We start from the raw sequence: 18,119 nt of genomic DNA on the forward strand, positions 1-18,119 counted from the left end.
CCCATTCTTACTTCTGCAATCCAATACCTCATCCCCCAACCTTTTCTCTTTTGTCCAAAAATGTCTATATACCCAATTTTGCTTCACTGTCTTTAGAATATTTATGCCTAGTTGACTTCCCCATGCACAGGTATTAAACTTTTATTTTCTCCTGTTTAAAAAAGGCAAATAGAATATTTGCCCCATTGGGGGAAAGTAGAGGGGAAGTGCTTCAGAAAGTGAAACCATGTTGTCTGCTCTTCTCAGAAGACTGGTAGGACCTGCGACTGCAGGGTTAGGGGACATACCCTCCTCTCCACTGGGCTCCTGGGGCTCAGACAGGGAGGATCTGCCACATGCAAGTCTAGGCATCTTTGAGCCTGGGGGTGGGTGGTGGGAAAGTCTCTCGTATGACTGATGTCAGGGAGGATATGAAACAAATGCACTGAGGACATTCTCTATAATTCATGCTTTGTTGTCAAGCACCCTGGGCTGCACTGTCTGCAGCCCAGCTGGTTGTGGTGATTAAAAAAATTAACGAATCACCTGCATAGGAGTTAAGAAATGAGAATAGAATTTGAAATTAAAGACCCAAAACCCTCAGATATGTTACCCACCACATTTGCCAATGTTAGTAACATTCAGAATGGTGAGTTGCTTTTGTTGCAATGTTATTATTGCTCTCATTAGCTACAACTGATATGGCTTCTTGATTTTACTATTCTTAATTGATGGTTCTTGTAAAGCTTATTTACTTTCCAATATCACATTACGTGTCAAATAGATAAAATTGGAAAGAACATGTTTCGGGGAAATGTCATCCTTCTGTTTTTTCACTGTCCTTGCTGTAAATGTGACCATTTCTATGTCAAAATGCGTGCTACGACAGGGCTGAGGCCAAACTCCAAATTCAGTCGGCTCGTCACCTTTGCCCTATCCCCTTTACACAGACTCTTCCTACTGCTGCTCAGATTGCTGCAGTGTCCAACAGCCAGGCTGGAATACCTTCTCCCATTCTTTGGGTTGTCTTTTTATTTTCTTGACGGTGTTCTTTGAAGCACAAAGGTTTTTAACTTTAATGAACTCCATTTTCTTCTCTCCTTCCCTGTCCCTCTCCAGTCCTCCCTTCCTTCCTTCCTCCCTCCCTCCCTTCCTGCCTTCCTTCCTTTTTTCTGTGCTTGTGCTTTTAGTATTGTATCAGTGAAGGCTTTGCCTAAACCAAGGTTGTAATTCTTCTGTTTTCTTTTAGGAGTTTTATTGTTGCTGTTATTTTGGGTTGGTTTTTTTTTTTTAATTTTAGCTCTTGGCTCCTATATTTGGTCTATACCTATTTGGAGTTAATCTTTCTGCATGGTGTAAAGAAGTGTTGCAACTTAATTCCTTTGTATGTGACTCTCCAGTTATCATAACGCCATTTGTTGAAAAGACAAGTGTATTTCCTTTTTCAGGGAGCAGGGGACATCACATTTATTTGATGAGCTCAAAAGAGAAGCTGGCAGACTGTTCAGTAGAAATCTGAGTAGAGTCTTAAGAATAACTCTGATGATATAATAAAAAAAGAGTACTGTCTAGTAGCAAATAATTAAACTCTTTATAATTTATTTTCTCTGTTGAACATTTACTTTGCATCAATAAACTGTGTGACAGATACTGTAGATTGGTTAGTAAAAACTCATTCCAAGTCTCTTCTAGCATTCAGCATCTTGAAATGCCCTTGGAGATATAGTTTCCACTATCTTTTAGGCTGTACCAGTCAGGTATATCTGCAAGAGACTTTGATGCAGGAATGACCCAAGTGGGAAGAAGTTCAGGGCAGGCGATGGCAGTGAGGGAGACTAGAACCTGCAACTGAAGGTGTCACTTCCTGTTTTTGTTTTTTATTTTGGTTTTTTAAAGGTATCTTCCTGAGAGCTTGGTTTCCTGATCCTGTCAGAGATAGAGGCAGGTTCTGTCCTCTGCAACTTCTTGACAGTGACAGAAGCAGCAGCTCGCTTTGTAATCAACCTGTGTGTTCCTGAGAGCTCTGAAGTTCAGTTTACAGTTTTCTTGGCTCTCCAATGAGCCTTTGAGTAGTTTACAGATTTCTTTGTGCTGAAACAAGATACAGAAGATTCTCTGTCTGCACTTAAGAACACTGATAAATAGAACTTCCAGCCAAGATGGAGGTGCAGGTAGACACTCTGTGCCTCCTCACACAACCAAAACTAGGACAACAACAAATTTACAAACAAAAAACAACCAGAACTGACAAAATTGAACTGTATAGAAGTTCAACAACCAAGGAGTTAAAGAAGAAACATTCATCCTCACAGGTAGGAGGGGCAGAGACAGGCAGCGAAGAGGGGAGGACTTGCAGTAAGGCGGCAGCTGGTGGACCTAGCAAGGCGGTGGGTTGTGGACTGGGAAGGCCCACATTTGTGTGCAGATAACCCTGAAGGAACAACTGGAGAGCAAGACAGATCACGCAACCCAGAGTTCCAGTACAGGGAAAATAAACCGTCAAAGCCTCTGACTGAAAACACCTGTGGGGATTGAGGCAGTAGCAGGAGAAACTCCCAGCCTCACAGGAGAGTTCATTGGACAAACCAATAAGGTCCTAGAATGTACACAAGCCCACCCACCTGGGAATCAGCTCCAGAAGAGCCCAATTTGATTGTGGCTCTTCGTGGGGAAAGTGATCAAAAACTGGCAGAGAGCCCTGGCTGCTGTAGCTCAGTGGATTGAGCGTGGGCCTGCGAACCAGAGGATCGCGGTTCGATTCCCAGTCAGGGCAAATGCCTGGGTTGCAGGCAGGTTCCCTGCAGGCCAACTCCCTGCAGGGAATGCACAAAAGGCAACCATACATTGATGTTTCTCTCCCTCTCTCCTTCCCCTCTAAAGATAAATAAATAAATAAAATATTTTAAAAAAATGGCAGAGAGCAGAGCAAGCCACACTGTTCCTTCTCAAACCTCTCCGCCACATACAGCATCACAACATAGCCACATGGATTGCCCCACCGTGGTGAACATCTAAGACTCCACCCCTTACTACATAACTGGTGCACCAAGACAAAAAAAAATGGGCGAAATGAAAGAACAGTTAAAAGCTTCACAGAAAATACAACTAAGCAATGAAGACATAGCCAACCTATCAGATGCACAGTTCAAAACACTGGTAATCAGGATGCTCACAGCATTGGGTGAATATGGTCACAAATTAGATGAAAAAACTAAGGCTATGCTCAGTGAAATAAAGGAAAATGTACAGGGAACCAACAGTGACAGGAAGGAAACCAGGACTTAAATCAATGGTACGGACCTGAAGGAAGAAAGAAACATTCAACCAGAACAGAATGAAGAAAAGAACTCAAAAGAATTATGAGAGGTTTAGGAACCCCCAGGACATCTTTAAATGTTCGGACATCCAAATCATAAGTGTACCAAAAGAAGAGAAAGACCAACATATTGAAAACTTATTTGAACAAATAATGGAGGAGAACTTCCCCAATCTGGCAAAGAAAATAGACTTCCAGGAAATCCAGGAAGCTCAGAGTCCCAAAGAAGTTTGATCCAAGGAGGAACACACCAAGGCACATCATAATTACATTGCCCAAGATTAAAATGAAGGAGAGAATCCTAGAAGCATCAAGAGATAAGGAGGCAGTCACCTACAAAGGAGTTCCCATCAGACTGTCAGCTGATTTCTTAAAAGAAACCTTGCAGGCAAGAAAAGGCTGGAGAAAAGTATTCCAAGTCATGAAAGGCAAAGACCTACATCCAAGATGACTCTATGCAGCAAAGCTATCATTTAGAATGGAAGGGCAGATAAAGTGCTTACCAGATAAGGTCAAGTTAAAGGAGTTCATTGTCACCAAAGCCCTTATTCTATGAAATGTTAAAGGGACTTATCCAAGAAAAAGAGGATAAAAAATATGAACAGTGAAAGGACAGCAAACTCACAGTTATTAACAACCAAACCTAAAACAAAAACAAAAACAAACAAAGCAAACAACTAGAACAGGAACAGAACCACAGATATGGAGATCACGTGGAGGGTTATCAGCAGGGGAGTGGGTGGGGAGAGAGAAGGAAAAGGTATAGAGAAAAAGTAGCATAAGTGGTAGATAAAAGGTAGACGGGGGAGATTAAGAATAGTATAGGAAATGTGGAAGCTGAAGAACTTATATGTATGACCCACAGACATGAACTAAAGGGGGAAATGTGGGTGAAAGAGGGTACGCAGGGTGGAGGGGAATAAAGTGGGGGAAATGGGACAACTGTAATAGTGTAATCAATAAAATACATTAAAATAAAATAAAATAAATAAAAAAGAACACTGATAAATAGAGTAATTGTGACAGAAGGGGTGGCAGGACTCTCAAGAGAATGAAAAACCGAGGTTAGCCCTCTGGCTCAGGTGTGCTTAAAAACACAGAGGTGCCATAGAAGATGAAGCCTAGTGTCCTGGGCATCATGTCATGAGATTTAGATTATAGCAACCACTCACCTGGGATGATGAGCCTCCTAAAAATAAGGTCTTGTCAGATTCAGGTCTGATGTTAGGATCCATCGTGGTGGTGAGGGGTGAAGTGAGATTTTGGATGGATTATCTTCTCGTTGGGCTAAGGAGCTTTAAAAATAAAAATAACTCAGTGGTTCAACACTGTGATTTGAGACAGGTAGTTTCTATTACTTTCTGTGTTCATTTGGATTGCCACAGAAGCAGATTCAAATGTCTGTGCTTACTTGGGAGGAAATGCCAGACACAGGAAGAAGAAAGGGAGTCAGAAAAGGGACTGTAGCCAATAGAAGGTACAACTGGAGTTCAGTCTCCCGGGGGAACTCTGGATGGCAGTCTAGAATGTGGCTCAGTTATCTCTCCCTTGCTTGAGGAAGCTGTCGGCAGACACGACACAGGCTGCTTCCAGGTGGCTGTGCAAGGATGCCATCCTTGGCACTTTCAGCTTCTGTTCACAAGCAGAAAAGGCTGCATCAGCCCCAGGAGGCCTCAGGCATGGAACCCTAGGTGATGGCTTGTGGAAACTGGACTGCCATGCCCAGAATGCCAAGTATTGAGGGGATCTAGCTGAGGCACCAATAGAATCTGGTATGTTGAAATAAACTTATAATAAAGTTGCAGATATGGAAACTGCCTAAAACTGAGTGCAGACTTGATTCCAGGGGTTCCTGACTCAAAATATAATTGAATTTGTATCCTTGCTATGTTTCTCAGGTGAAAGTTAGAGCATTGATTGTTAATGTGTGGAATCCAGAAAATTTGAATGATGACATTTGATAATATCCAAATGAGTTATATCCTAAATCTCCCAACCTCATCAAACCCTCCAGGCCAGAAGTAGACCCCTGCCACTCTAACAAGGCTGGTGTTCCCTTACTGGAAGACCGCATAGTCGTGATCCGAAGCAGTTCCTTCAAGGATATTAACTGTCTACCATAATGGACCCATCATGAGAGTCATATTGCAACATGCTTCAGGGGCTAATCACACCATCACATCCGGAAGCAGAAGACTCAAAGATCTGTAAGATATAAAAATTTATAGTAGCAGTAACCTGGAGGAATTACATGTGGAATAAATTCTAAGGGTGCTAAACGTACTTTTCGACCTTACTGAATTTATACATGCAGGTCAGCTGATCCAAGATTCTGCATCTAATGAGCTACCATGTTATCTGGGGAAGCTTTTGTTTGTTTAACTGAAGTTGAAACGCCAATGCACGAAGATTGCTAAGAACAACACTAGCATCTTCAGAGAGAGCTATAATACCCATTCTCTACAGGCCAGAGGTGAAGAGGAGAGTTGCTGCGACTGAAATGAGCTCCCAATTTCAGCAGGTGTGATAGGGTTGCGAGGAAACTGAAACCAGATAGCAACACCTGCCACTCACAGCAAGGAAGGCCCCACTGCTGTGACAGCTGCAGGGCTGGGTGTGGGGTGGGGTGGTATTAGCAAGCTTTGAACCACAGAGATCTTTGGTGCTGAAATCTTTGGTGCTTAAGTTACACTTGGCCTGTATAACTACAAAGCTTGTTAAAAGACCCGACTTGGGTCATAATGAGGGAGAGCCAGGAACTTTCTAGCCATGTCTTGATGCACAGACCAAAGTGCCTTGAATAAATTAATCAGGGCACCCATGAGGAAGGACTCTCTGGTAAAAAGACAAGTAGTCACTGTAAATTTTTCTTCCATCCTTTTTAAAGGGGATTTGCAGTCATTTACCAGAAGAAAAAACTACCAAGAAATTTCTGCAATTGTTGGATTCTGGATCAGAGTCAGAGGACTCAAAGTACTACAGTGGCCCGTCTGTCAGAGCAAGTCTTCTTAGGAAAGTCAACAAGATAAAGAAAGATTTACCCTGAATCTCACCATGTCACTATGTATCTTTAACCTAGCTTTACTTTCTGAATATGGAGATGGCATAAGCCCACCCAGCTATTAGCAGAATCTCCACTTGTGCTCTTATGAAAGCTACAAGAGTAAGAAGGGTCCAAGACAGCTCAGTGAAGTGCCCTCTCTTCATCAGAACCAAAGCAAATAGTCACATTCACGGACAGGAGGGATACAGACCTCAAAGGCTTTAACAACCTCATTTAACACAAGAATTTTGTCTGTGTAGAAGAGAAATAGATTTTGGAAAGTGATTGCAAATTACCATATGCCTAATCCTACTCCAGAGAAAGCAGTTGTGCCCATGTGACCATTTTACCAGAATAAATCAGCATGGTTCCTGGTTTGGTATGAAGTTACTACCCTTGAAATCATCTTTTCTCCCCTTCTAATCCAACAAGCGGTGAACACCAGAAGCAGTGCGCTTTGATCTGGAAGGCATGGAGCCTTGGTTCTCTCACTACCACAAAGAACTTGATGCTGGTCCCCTACAGTGATCGCAATATGATGATGTATAGGCTAGAGGGTGCCAGGGATCCACCAGTTTTGAGCAAAGACTCTGGAACATAACCACTCCCTTTTGAGAAATAGCTTTTGGCTTGCTATTAGGCCCTGGCAGAACCTGACCATTGCACATCAATTGGCCATCTAACTTGAACTTACCATCGTGAACTGGGTGTTATCTGATCTATAAAATCATCACACTGGGTACACAATTAGCACTCTATCATCCTTTGGAGGTGATATGGGCATGGAACTGAGCTTAAGTGGCTCTTTTAAGAGAAAATAAACAGAAAAACATGTGGCTCACATTCCCTGTATGCTTACTCCTGGACTGCCATCTTATTCTTAGCCCACAACTAAGCCTTTACGGGAGGTTCACTATGACCAGTATGATCAGGGAGACAAAAAATGAATTTGGTTTATGAATGATGCCATAGATATGCTTATACCAGTGGGAAGCAGACCACTGTGGCTTCATACTCTTTAGGAATGGCCCTGGAGGACAGCAGAGAAGAGAATTTCTTTCATGAAGCAGAACTTCACACTTAAAGTTTGACAACATGTCAAGTAGAAAAGATGGACCAAGATCAGAATTATACTGTTTCATGGGCTTATTATTTGGCCAGTAGGATAGAAAAAAAAAAGACTGGATAAGACGACAAAAAGATCTGGGGAAAATAATGTTCAGAAGCCTCTCAAAATGGGCCTGGAAAACAGCAGTGGTCCATGTGATTTTTCACTCAGGGGTCTCCACTTTGGAGGAGGCTTCTGATAATCAGATAGAAAAATCCCAACCAACCTGTTTCCCTAGCCACCCCAGCAGTTTTCTGGTTGAGCAGTGGTGGCCAAAGTGAACCAAGTGGCTGTGGGGGCAAGATTGGGAAGCTTGGGTCTGGAGCATGAGCATCCTGTGGGCAAAGCTAACATCTATCTCCAAAGCTGACTGATGGACTTGCCAGCATCCTTGACCAACTCCAAGCCCTTGATGCAGTACCAAATCTTGGAGTGAAGGAAAACCAGCCAGTCACTTGGAGGCAGCTACAGTGCATTCTAATCTTTCCATTATGAAGAGTCAGTGATCCACACTTATTAAAAAGACATTGATACTGGATATGATACTTCTGCAAGAACTTACTGAATGCCTCATTCATGGCAGTGGTATCAAAAAAACACTACCTTTAATCAAGTAAATTATTTACACCCTCCTCCTCCTGCCAAGGTTAGGGGATTTTTTAATATTCAAAAGGTACTTCATCATCCATACAATGTTGACCTTTTAAAATGGTGAAGTGACCTATTGCAGGCTTAGTTATGGCACCAGTGGGAGTCAACTTTTTGAAAGATTGGTGTGGTGTCTTCCAGGATGCAGTAAATGCTCTTAATCGGTGATCAATGGATGGTGTGGTTTCTCCAGAGCTGAAAAGCATTCAGGAACCAGCGGAAAGACATAGAGTGGACCTCTCACAGTTATACCTAATGACACACCTGTGGGGGTCCGCCAGGCCTTAAGGGGGCCAAGGACAGAGTTCTCCACTGTGAAAATGGTGGATGAACTTGGTTTCTGGTCCCTGGAGCCGGCGGGTACCTTGACACTTTCCTAACCTTTTAGTTCCCAGCCTTGAAAGACACAACAAGGCTCTGGCGCAGGTGTCATGTTCCCAGATGGTTATGAGAACTTCTTGCCCTTGGTAGCTTAAGGGAGTGCACGAACTTTGAAAAACAACATTGTTTCTAGTTCCCTGCAGTCTTGCTTTAGGCATTAACAGTTTGTATATAAGACAGCTATTGCTTGAATAAATTCGCCATATGCCAGCAGAGCTATGGTCCTCTCCATTATTTTAGTCCCTCGCCTCACTTCGTGATCACGTCTGCTGCAGCGGACTACGGCAGAGTGGCGCCCGAAAAACAGGGACCCGGAAAAAGGGGGTCGGAATAACAGAGACCCGGAAAAAGGGGGTCTGGGGGGACCTGAAGAGTCCTAATCACGAAGATAGGGGAGCCCGAGAGGACCGCTGCTACGGGGTACCGGTAAGATAAATATAATAGTAGCAGGGAGCGGGGTTGGAGAGTTCATAATCATGGGGATTTCACATTCATCAGATCGGGGACTTTTTAAACAAGTCCTTTGCTCCCTATTGAGGGGGCGAGGCATTGCTACCTCTAAGAATCAAATACATCGTTTTGTAGATTTTATTCAACAAGTTTGCCCTTGGTTCCTGGAAGAAGGTACTATTAATATGGAAATTTGGAAAAAGGTAGGAGAACGCATTCATGAACACTACCGTGCTCACGGCCCAGAGAAAACTCCTGTTGATGCATTTTCTTTGTGGTCTCTAGTGAGAGATTGTCTCAGGGGTGATTCTGAGTTTGACAAATGGGAGCGTGGGACTCGCAGCAGCCTGCGAGCCACTCGTTCGGGAGAGGATCTTTCTTGCCCTGCACCTCCGGTGCTGACTGCCCCGCCTCCAATGCCTTGGGAGTCGCGGCGGTTTGAGGAACCTGATCTTAAGGTAGAGGCCATCAAGTCAGGGCCACCGGGATAGCTCAGTCAGTAGAGCATCAGACTTTTAATCTGAGGGTCCAGGGTTCAAGTCCCTAGATGGTATGATCCTCATTCTCCTAAACTGTTAGTGTCACATTCTTTATTTGCTCTTAACTTTTTAACTTTGGATGCAGAGAGACGCTCCGCAGCTGATCGGCATTAGGGGCCGAGTGTGCGACATTACCCGTTGATTTATTGGAGAGACCCCATAAATGGGTCTCGTCATAGACCTGACCCCTCCCATGGGGAAGAAGGCATGTTTGTGTTTTTCCAACAGATGCAGAAGCCCCTCGTTAGCTTCCTGAACGCTGTGTCAGACATGCCCAGAAGCAAGATAAGCCGGCTGCGGAGACGGCTGGCGTGCTTAACCCTTAACAATACAACCTCTCCTCAATCACCCGGAGTGAGCTCGGAGAAGAATCCAACGCCTAGCAATTTTGCTGAGCCTTTTGTGAATGCTGAGAATTCAAGTGAAGACTAAAGAATATTGGACTTTTGTCCCTAATCCTCCCATGATGCATCCTGTAACCTGGAACGATAATGACTTTGTCCCTGTTTATGTTAACAATACTAAGAGTTAAACTCGCTTGAGGTTAGATCTTCTTTAAAATGTCATTTCATGTATTCCCATATATGTGTTACCCCTTTTCTTATAATTCAACTGAGTTTCCATGGGAAAAGGTTCGCAATCATTTGTTATAATGGCATAATCATTTGTTATAATTTGGCATAATCATTTGTTATAATCATTTGTTATAATTTGGCATAATTGCAATTCATCCTTAGACCTTGTTACGTTACATAGAGAGATTCAAGATTTGATCAATGCCCCTCCTTTAAACATAGATATTGCTCGAGATGCTCAGAATTTCTTGTCTGCTTTATCCAAGCAATTTCCCTCTTTTGGGCATATTCTTTATAATTGGATAGGTTTTGGTATCTTTGTTATTCTGCTTTTGTTGTGTATACCTTGCATTATTCGGCTTTTTATCAAACAAATCAGTGGCTTATACGTAGACCTCAAAAAACATAAGCTGAACATGACAAAGGATGTAGAGCCAGTGCACTATATAAAATAAAAAAGGGGGAAATGTGGGGGTCCGCCAGGCCTTAAGGGGGCCAAGGACAGAGTTCTCCACTGTGAAAATGGTGGATGAACTTGGTTTCTGGTCCCTGGAGCCGGCGGGTACCTTGACACTTTCCTAACCTTTTAGTTCCCAGCCTTGAAAGACACAACAAGGCTCTGGCGCAGGTGTCATGTTCCCAGATGGTTATGAGAACTTCTTGCCCTTGGTAGCTTAAGGGAGTGCACGAACTTTGAAAAACAACATTGTTTCTAGTTCCCTGCAGTCTTGCTTTAGGCATTAACAGTTTGTATATAAGACAGCTATTGCTTGAATAAATTCGCCATATGCCAGCAGAGCTATGGTCCTCTCCATTATTTTAGTCCCTCGCCTCACTTCGTGATCACGTCTGCTGCAGCGGGCTGCGGCACACACCTGCCCATGTTTTGCACCCATTCTTACAGCTTTGTTGTTCTCAGTACAAGGGACAGAGCAATGGACCCATTCTGAAGTGGAAGTTAGGACTGCCACCTGGCTCCACAAACCACTGAGTGAAAAGACAAAAAAGAGGGTGACTGTGCTGGCCAGGATGGCTGATCCTGATTACCAAGGAGGGTATAATTTTGCCAGGACAGAATGTAGGCAGGCATGTGTTTCTGGAACCCAGGGATCATCAGCATACCTCTTAGTACAGCAAGTCCAGGGGCCAAAGCTAATAAAAATTTATAATTTTTATACCCTTTGAGGATGAAGGTTTGGGTCACTTCACCAGATGTACAAGTCTTGGAAGCTGAGATGCTTTCAAGAAAATGTAACTGAAATGAGGAAGGAAGATAATGAATACAGCCAAGGCCTTGCTGCTAGTACGAGGATTGCCGTAGTTCCTGTAGACCTAACAATAAAAGGCCTTTCAAAGTAAGAAATAGCAAGCATTTATTTGAATTTTTTGTAGGAAGGAATGGCTATTAGACAATCACTGATTCAGGCAGAAGCCCAAACAGTGTTCCAATTAGGAGAAAAAGCAGTGGGCGTTTGTGAGAAAGGGAAGAAGAACAATCCCATCAGTAGGAGGAAGACATTTCTATTGGTGCAGGTGACATAACGTAGTGATGCCAATTCTTAACAATGTCCTCAATTTTCAGTCCAATAGTCATAATAACTGCTTTCTTATTACCTTTACAAGCGGTTCTTTGGGACATAAGGTTGCTTTCGACCCAGCCCAAAGGTGAGTGTGCCCTGTTTAAACATCCAGAGGTTTGAGGCATAAGACATGCAAGGCAGTTCTTCTGGGATGGCAGCCCTGGCTCCATTTTAAAGTTGTCCCATTTATTATCTTTTTTACAAAAAAAAAAACTGTTGCTTACCGTTCTGTTCCTCCATATTGTATTAAGTGTGTGTTTTGTCATTGTAAATAAGTGACAGCACTGAGGGAAATCTCTGGACTCCAGGGGACTGTGAGGACACAAGTCTCAACAATCACAGAAATCTGAGTGTTTTGAAACTCTGTAGGCCTTGAAAATGAGGTAGTTAGCCAATTTAACATGCATTTCAAGTAACAGAGTCTCCACCTAATATCAAAGGATCAAGTAGCAGGGTTCACTCCATAGCGCAGACCAGGGGAGATTTGGATTCCAGAAAGTGATTTAGTTCACGACACTCGTGTAGGGTAGATATTATCTTCAGAATCCAAGGAGATACTCTAAGTGTTGAGTGTTCTTCTTAACGGCAGGGGGAACAAAGTGAAGCCTCTTGCTTTTACTTTGGAAGAGATACTTCCACAGGCTCCACATCCTGGAACATTAGAAAAAGAACTGGTAGGTGCCTCTGTTCTTATTATAGTTATCTTTTCTCCTCTATCACACAAGTAGCTAACCAAAGCTTCTCAAGGAACCTTCCACTTACTGCTCTCAGAATCTAAGTCACAATATTGTTCATGTAGGGCACAGATAGCAAACACAAGGCCCACAGGCTGAACCCGGCCCTCCACCTTGTTTTATCCAATCCAACACCTGTTTCTACCCAGTGGCAGCACCAAGTTCCTTGCCCCTAGTTAAGAGGTAGTTGCATTTACAGTCCTAAAGTTACATCCGGCCCTTTGCAGGCAACCGTGAGGCTGATGTGCCCCCCCATGAGTTTGACACCCCTGATGTGGGGGATCAGTTTGATGTCCTCTAGGCAGGTGCTACTAAATATCCAACCATGAAGAGGACAGCCCCCAGAATCAAAATCATCCACCCACAATGTCAGTCCTGTGAGCCTGGAAGACCCTGAGTAGTTTAGACCACTAAACTAAACTATTTAGTGTAGTGTTTTTCAAACTTTAAGTTGCAACCTATCAATAGATTATGAAATCTTTCTCCACTGATGAAATAGAGAGTTGATAAGACTATTGTACTGCATGTTGTATGTAACTTTGTCTTATATAAATGTACCCTCCACACAAGTGTTTCTGTATAGTGAGTTGCACTGTAAAATGTGCACCTTACTGCAGGTTGCAGTTAAAAAGTTTGAAAGTCACTGGTGTAAAAAACCTATCACACATTCCAGCCAGTCTGTTCTTTCACCTCCACCACAACTCTGCCCTGCTTATGTCCACATAGCTGTAGCCAGAGCCCATGAGTGACCCAAATGACAAACTCTGCTGCTGCCCTATTGCCTGCCATGGGAGTCCAAGATGCTGCAGGGTTTTCCTCCTCCTCCAGCCCACAGCCCACCCTCCTCCTAGATCCTGCCACATCTCCTGCTTCCAACTCTGCACAGACTTTGCCTTGATGCTTCCCTCTGCCTGATGCCTACTCACCACCATAACTGGTCAATTCCTATTTAATCTTGGAAGACACCCCTGAAGTCTCACCTCCCCTGTGGAGCCTCATGGTACTCCACCCCTAACAGTCACCATCTGTTTTCCCAGCTGCTCAACTGTGAGCTAAGGATGAGTAACAGAGACTCCCTTGTCTCTATTGCTGAAAGACAGGTACCTGAAAGAGTGCCTTGTACATGGATGAGGTACTCAGAAGATATTTATCAGATAAGTTCATGAAGGGAGATTGTCACTTAAAGTCTTCATATTGCTAATTGATTTATTTATTATTTGTGCTATTACAGCTGTCCCAATTTTCTCCCCTTCACCCCTTCCACCCAGCCTGCCCTGCCACATTGCTAATTATTTTATAAACAGAAATAATATCTTTTACCCAAAGGATACTTCTTTGTTCTTTTTTCTTTTTTAAAAAATATATTTTATTGATTATGCCATTACAGTTGATCTATTCCCCTCTTTCATTCCCCTCCACCCTATACACCCCTCCCCCACCATCCCCCCCCTTTGGTTTATGACCACGTGTCTCAAGTTCTTTAGATTCTATATTTCCCCTACTATTCTTGCCCTCCCCCCTATCTATTTTGTACCTACTGTCTATGCTACTTATTTTCTGTACCTTCTTTCCCCTTCTCCTCCTCCCACTCACCTGGTGCTAACCCTCCATGTGTTCTTCATTTCTATGGTTCCACTCCTGATCTAGCTGTCCTCTAGGTTTGCTTTTGTTTTAGGTGTGGTTGTTAATAACTGTGAGTTTGCTCTCCTTTCACTGTTCATATTTTTTATCTTCTTTTTCTTAGATAAGTCCTTTTAACATTTCATGTAATAAGGGCTTGGTGATGATAAACTCCTTGAATTTGACCTTACCTGAGAAGTGCTTTATCTGTCCTTCCATTCTAAATGAAAGCTTTGCTGGATAGAGCAATCTTGGCTGTAGGTCTTTGGATTTCATGACTTGGAATACTTCTTTTCAGCCCCTTCTTGCCTGTAAGGTCTCTTTTGAGAAATCAGCTGACAGTCTGATGGGCACTCCTTTATAGGTGACTGTCTCCTTATCTCTTGCTGCTTCTAGGATTCTCTCCTTCATTTTAATCTTGGCTAATGTAATTATGATGAGCCTTGGTGTGTTCCTTCTTGGGTCCAACTTCTTTGGGACTCTCTGAGCTTCCTGGATTTCCTGGAAGTCTATTTCTTTTGCCAGACTGGGGAAGTTATCCTTTATTATTTGTTCAAATAAGTTTTCCACTCGTGGCTGTTCCTCTTCCCCTTCTGGTACCCCTATAAATCAGATGTTGGAACATTTAAAGATGTCCTGGGGGTTCCTAAGCCTCCCCTCATTTTTTTGAATTCTTGTTTCTTCATATTTTTCTGTTTAGTCATTTTTTTCTTCCTTCTGGTCCACTCCCTTGATTTCAATCCCAGTTTCCTTTCCATCACTATTGGTTTCCTGTGCATTTCCCTTCATTTCACTTAGTTCAGCCTTCATATGTTCCTCTAATTTGTGACTAAAATCAACCAGTTATATGAGCATCCTGATTACCAGTGTTTTGAACTGCGCATCTGAGAGGTTGGCTATTTCTTGGTCACTTAGAGTTATCAGCTCTGGGGCTTTGAGTTCTTCTTGAGCCATTTATGGTCTGTTTGCACCTGTTATGAGGAGCAGAGCCCTAAGGAGGAGCAGAGCCCTCCTAATATGAGGAGCAAAGCCCTAAGTGTTCACCAGGGTGGAACAACTCAGTCAGTGGGTTGTGATGCTGTATGTGGGGGCGGGGTCAAAGAGGGGCAATGGTGGTTCTCTCTGCTGCTTCCCCCTGCTGGGGCCTTCGTGGTCTATCTCACTGCTGGCTCCTTCGCTGGTTTATCTGCGTGCGAATGTGTGACCATGGTCAGCCTGCCGTCTTATGCCCTCACTGGGCCCATCTGTTGCTACCCCACACCTGGGATTCACCCATGGCTGCCTATGCACCTGGGTCAAGGGATCTTTCCCTCCTGACCCTGCTCCACTGCTGGCTCCACCTCTCTTATCAGTCTGGCTGAATGGTTCGTTGTTGTCGGACTTCCGAATAGTTCAATTTTCTGTATTTTGGCTGTGTTTTTGTTTACTAAAATTTTGTTGCCTTTAAACTTGGTTGTGGGAGAAGGCACAGTGTTTCCACCTACGCCTCCATCTTGGTGGAAGTCTCCTCTTTTTTGAATATATCAGTTACAATTGATATTAATATTATTTATATTAGTTTCAGGTGTACATCTTAGTGGTGAATTACATAATTTACAAAATGACCTTGCTGATAATTCTAGTACCCACCTGGCAACATGCATAGTTATTACAACATTATTGATTATGTTCTTATGCTGTGCTTTATATCTCTGTGACTATTTTGTAACCACCAATTTGTAGTTCTTAATTCTTTTTCACCCAGTCCTCAACTCCCCTCTCATCTAGAAACCATCCATTTGTGTTCTGTATCTATGGGTCTGTTTCTATTTTGTTCGCTTATTTTGTTTTTTAAATTCCACATATAACTGAAGTCATATGGCATGTGTCTTTCTCTGTCTGACTTATTTCACGTAGCCTAATGCCCTCAGGGTCCATCAATGTTGTCACAAATAGTAGGATTTCATTCTCTTTTATGACTGAGTAGTATTGCATTGAATATATGTACCACTTATTTATCCACTCATCTATTGATGGGCACTTGGGTTGCTTCCATATCTTGGCTATTGTATATAATGCTGCAATAAACATAGGGGTGCATATATCTTTTCAAGTTCATGTTTTGGATTTCTTTGGGTATGTTCCCAGAAGTAGAATTGCTAGGCAATAAGGTAGTTCCATTTTTTATTTTTTTGAGGAAACTCCATGCTGTCTTCCACAGTAGCTGCACAAATTTGCAATCCCACCAACAGTGCACAAGGGTTCCCATTTTCCCACATCTTCTCCAAACTCATTTGTTGACTTATTGATGATAGCCATTCTACACATATGAGGTGATATCTCATTGTGATTTTAATTTGCATTTCTCTGATGATTGGTAACCTTGAGCATCTTTTCATATCTCTATTGGCTATCTGTATGTCCTCTTTGAAGAAGTGTATATTCAGGTCCTTTGCACATTTTTAATTGGATTTTTTTGGTGTTCAGTTGTATTAATCTCTTGTAAATGTTGGATATTAACCCACTTATCAGATGTATCATTGGCAAATACATTCTCCCATTCAGTAGGTTTTCTTTTTGTTTTGTTGATGGTTTTCTTTCTGTACAAATACTTTTTAGTTTGATGCAGCCCCATTTGTTTTAATTTTTTCTTTCATTTCTCTTGCCTAAGGAGATATATCAAAAAAATTTTACTAAAAACAATGTCAGAGAGTTTAGTGTCTATGTTTTCTTCTAGAAATTTCATGGGTTCTGGTCTTACATTTAAGTCTTTAATCCATTGTGAATTTATTCTTGTATATGGTGTAAGTAGGTGGTCTAGTTTTTTTTGTGGGGGTTTTTTTGCATGTATCTGTCCAATTTTTCCCAATTCATTTATTGTATGGACTGTTTTTAACCCATTGTTTCTTTTTGTCTATTTTGTCATAGATTAATTGACCACATAGGCAAGGGATCATTTATGGGCTCTCTATTCTGTTGCATTGATCTGCGTGTCTGTTTTTATGTCTATGCCATACCATTTTGATTACTATAGACTTGTAGTGTAGCTTGATATCAGGTAGTGTGATCCCTCCAGCTTTGTTCTCCTCAATAATCCTCAAGATTGAAGTAGTCATTTGAGGTCTTTTGTGTTTTCATATAAATTTTAGGATTATTTTTCTAGCTCTAAGTGTCATTGGTATTTTGATGGGATTGCGCTGAATATATAGATTGCCTTGGGAAGTATGAACATTTTAACAATGTTAATTCTTCCTATTTATGAGCATACTATATGGTTCAACTTATTTGTGTCTTTTTCAGTTTATTTCTTCAATGTCTTACAGTTTTCCAAGTATAGGTCTTTTATATCCTTGGTTACCTTTGTTCCTAGGTATTTTATTATGTTGGATATAACTGTAAATGGAATTATTTTCTTAATTTCTCTTTCTGGTAGCTCATTGCTATTGTGTAAAAATGCAACTGATTTCTGAATATTAATTCTGTATCCTGCTACTGTACTGAATTCATTTATTCTAATATTTTTTGGTGGGATCATTAGGTTTCTCTATATATACAGTATCATGTCATCTGCAAATATTGATAGTTTTACTTCTTCCATTGCAATTTGGATGCCTTTATTGTTTTTTAATTCATTTGCTGTGGCTAGGACATCCAATACTATGTTAAGTAAAAGTGGTGAAAGCAGACAGTCCTGTCTTGTTCCTGACTTTAAAAAAAGAAAGAAAATGCTTTTAGCTTTCCCCTGTTGAGTATGGTGTTAGCTCTACATTGTCACATATGGCCTTTTTAATGTTGAGGTTTGTTCCCTCTACTCCCACTTTGCTGAGAGTTTTTATCATAAATGGATGCTGGATTTTGTCGAACACTTTTTCTATATCTAGTGACATGATTGTATAATTTTTATCCTTTATTTTGTTTAGGTAGTGTATCACGTTAATTGATTTGCAGGTATTGAACCAATGTTACATTTCAGGAGTAAATCCCAGTTGATCTTTTTTAATGTATTGTTGAATTTGGTTTGGCAATAGTTTGTTGAGGATTTTTACATCTATGTTCATCAGTGATATTGGCCTATAATTTTTTTAAATGTCTTTACCTGGTTTTGGAATCAGGGTAATGCTGGCCTTGTAAAATATGCTTAGAAGCCTTTTCTCTTCATTTTTTTTT

General features: G+C 41.8%; 1 pseudogene; it reads right to left on the minus strand.

The window, feature by feature from the left end:
* Nucleotides 1-4,530, minus strand: part of LOC118992925 (U6 snRNA-associated Sm-like protein LSm1) — an 88,167-nt pseudogene extending 83,637 nt beyond the window's left edge.
* Nucleotides 4,531-18,119: the final 13,589 nt, after the last annotated feature.

This window comes from Sturnira hondurensis, unplaced genomic scaffold (genome assembly GCF_014824575.4).
Source record: "Sturnira hondurensis isolate 20B ecotype Veracruz unplaced genomic scaffold, ASM1482457v3 Scaffold0008480, whole genome shotgun sequence".
NCBI lineage: Eukaryota > Metazoa > Chordata > Mammalia > Chiroptera > Phyllostomidae > Sturnira > Sturnira hondurensis.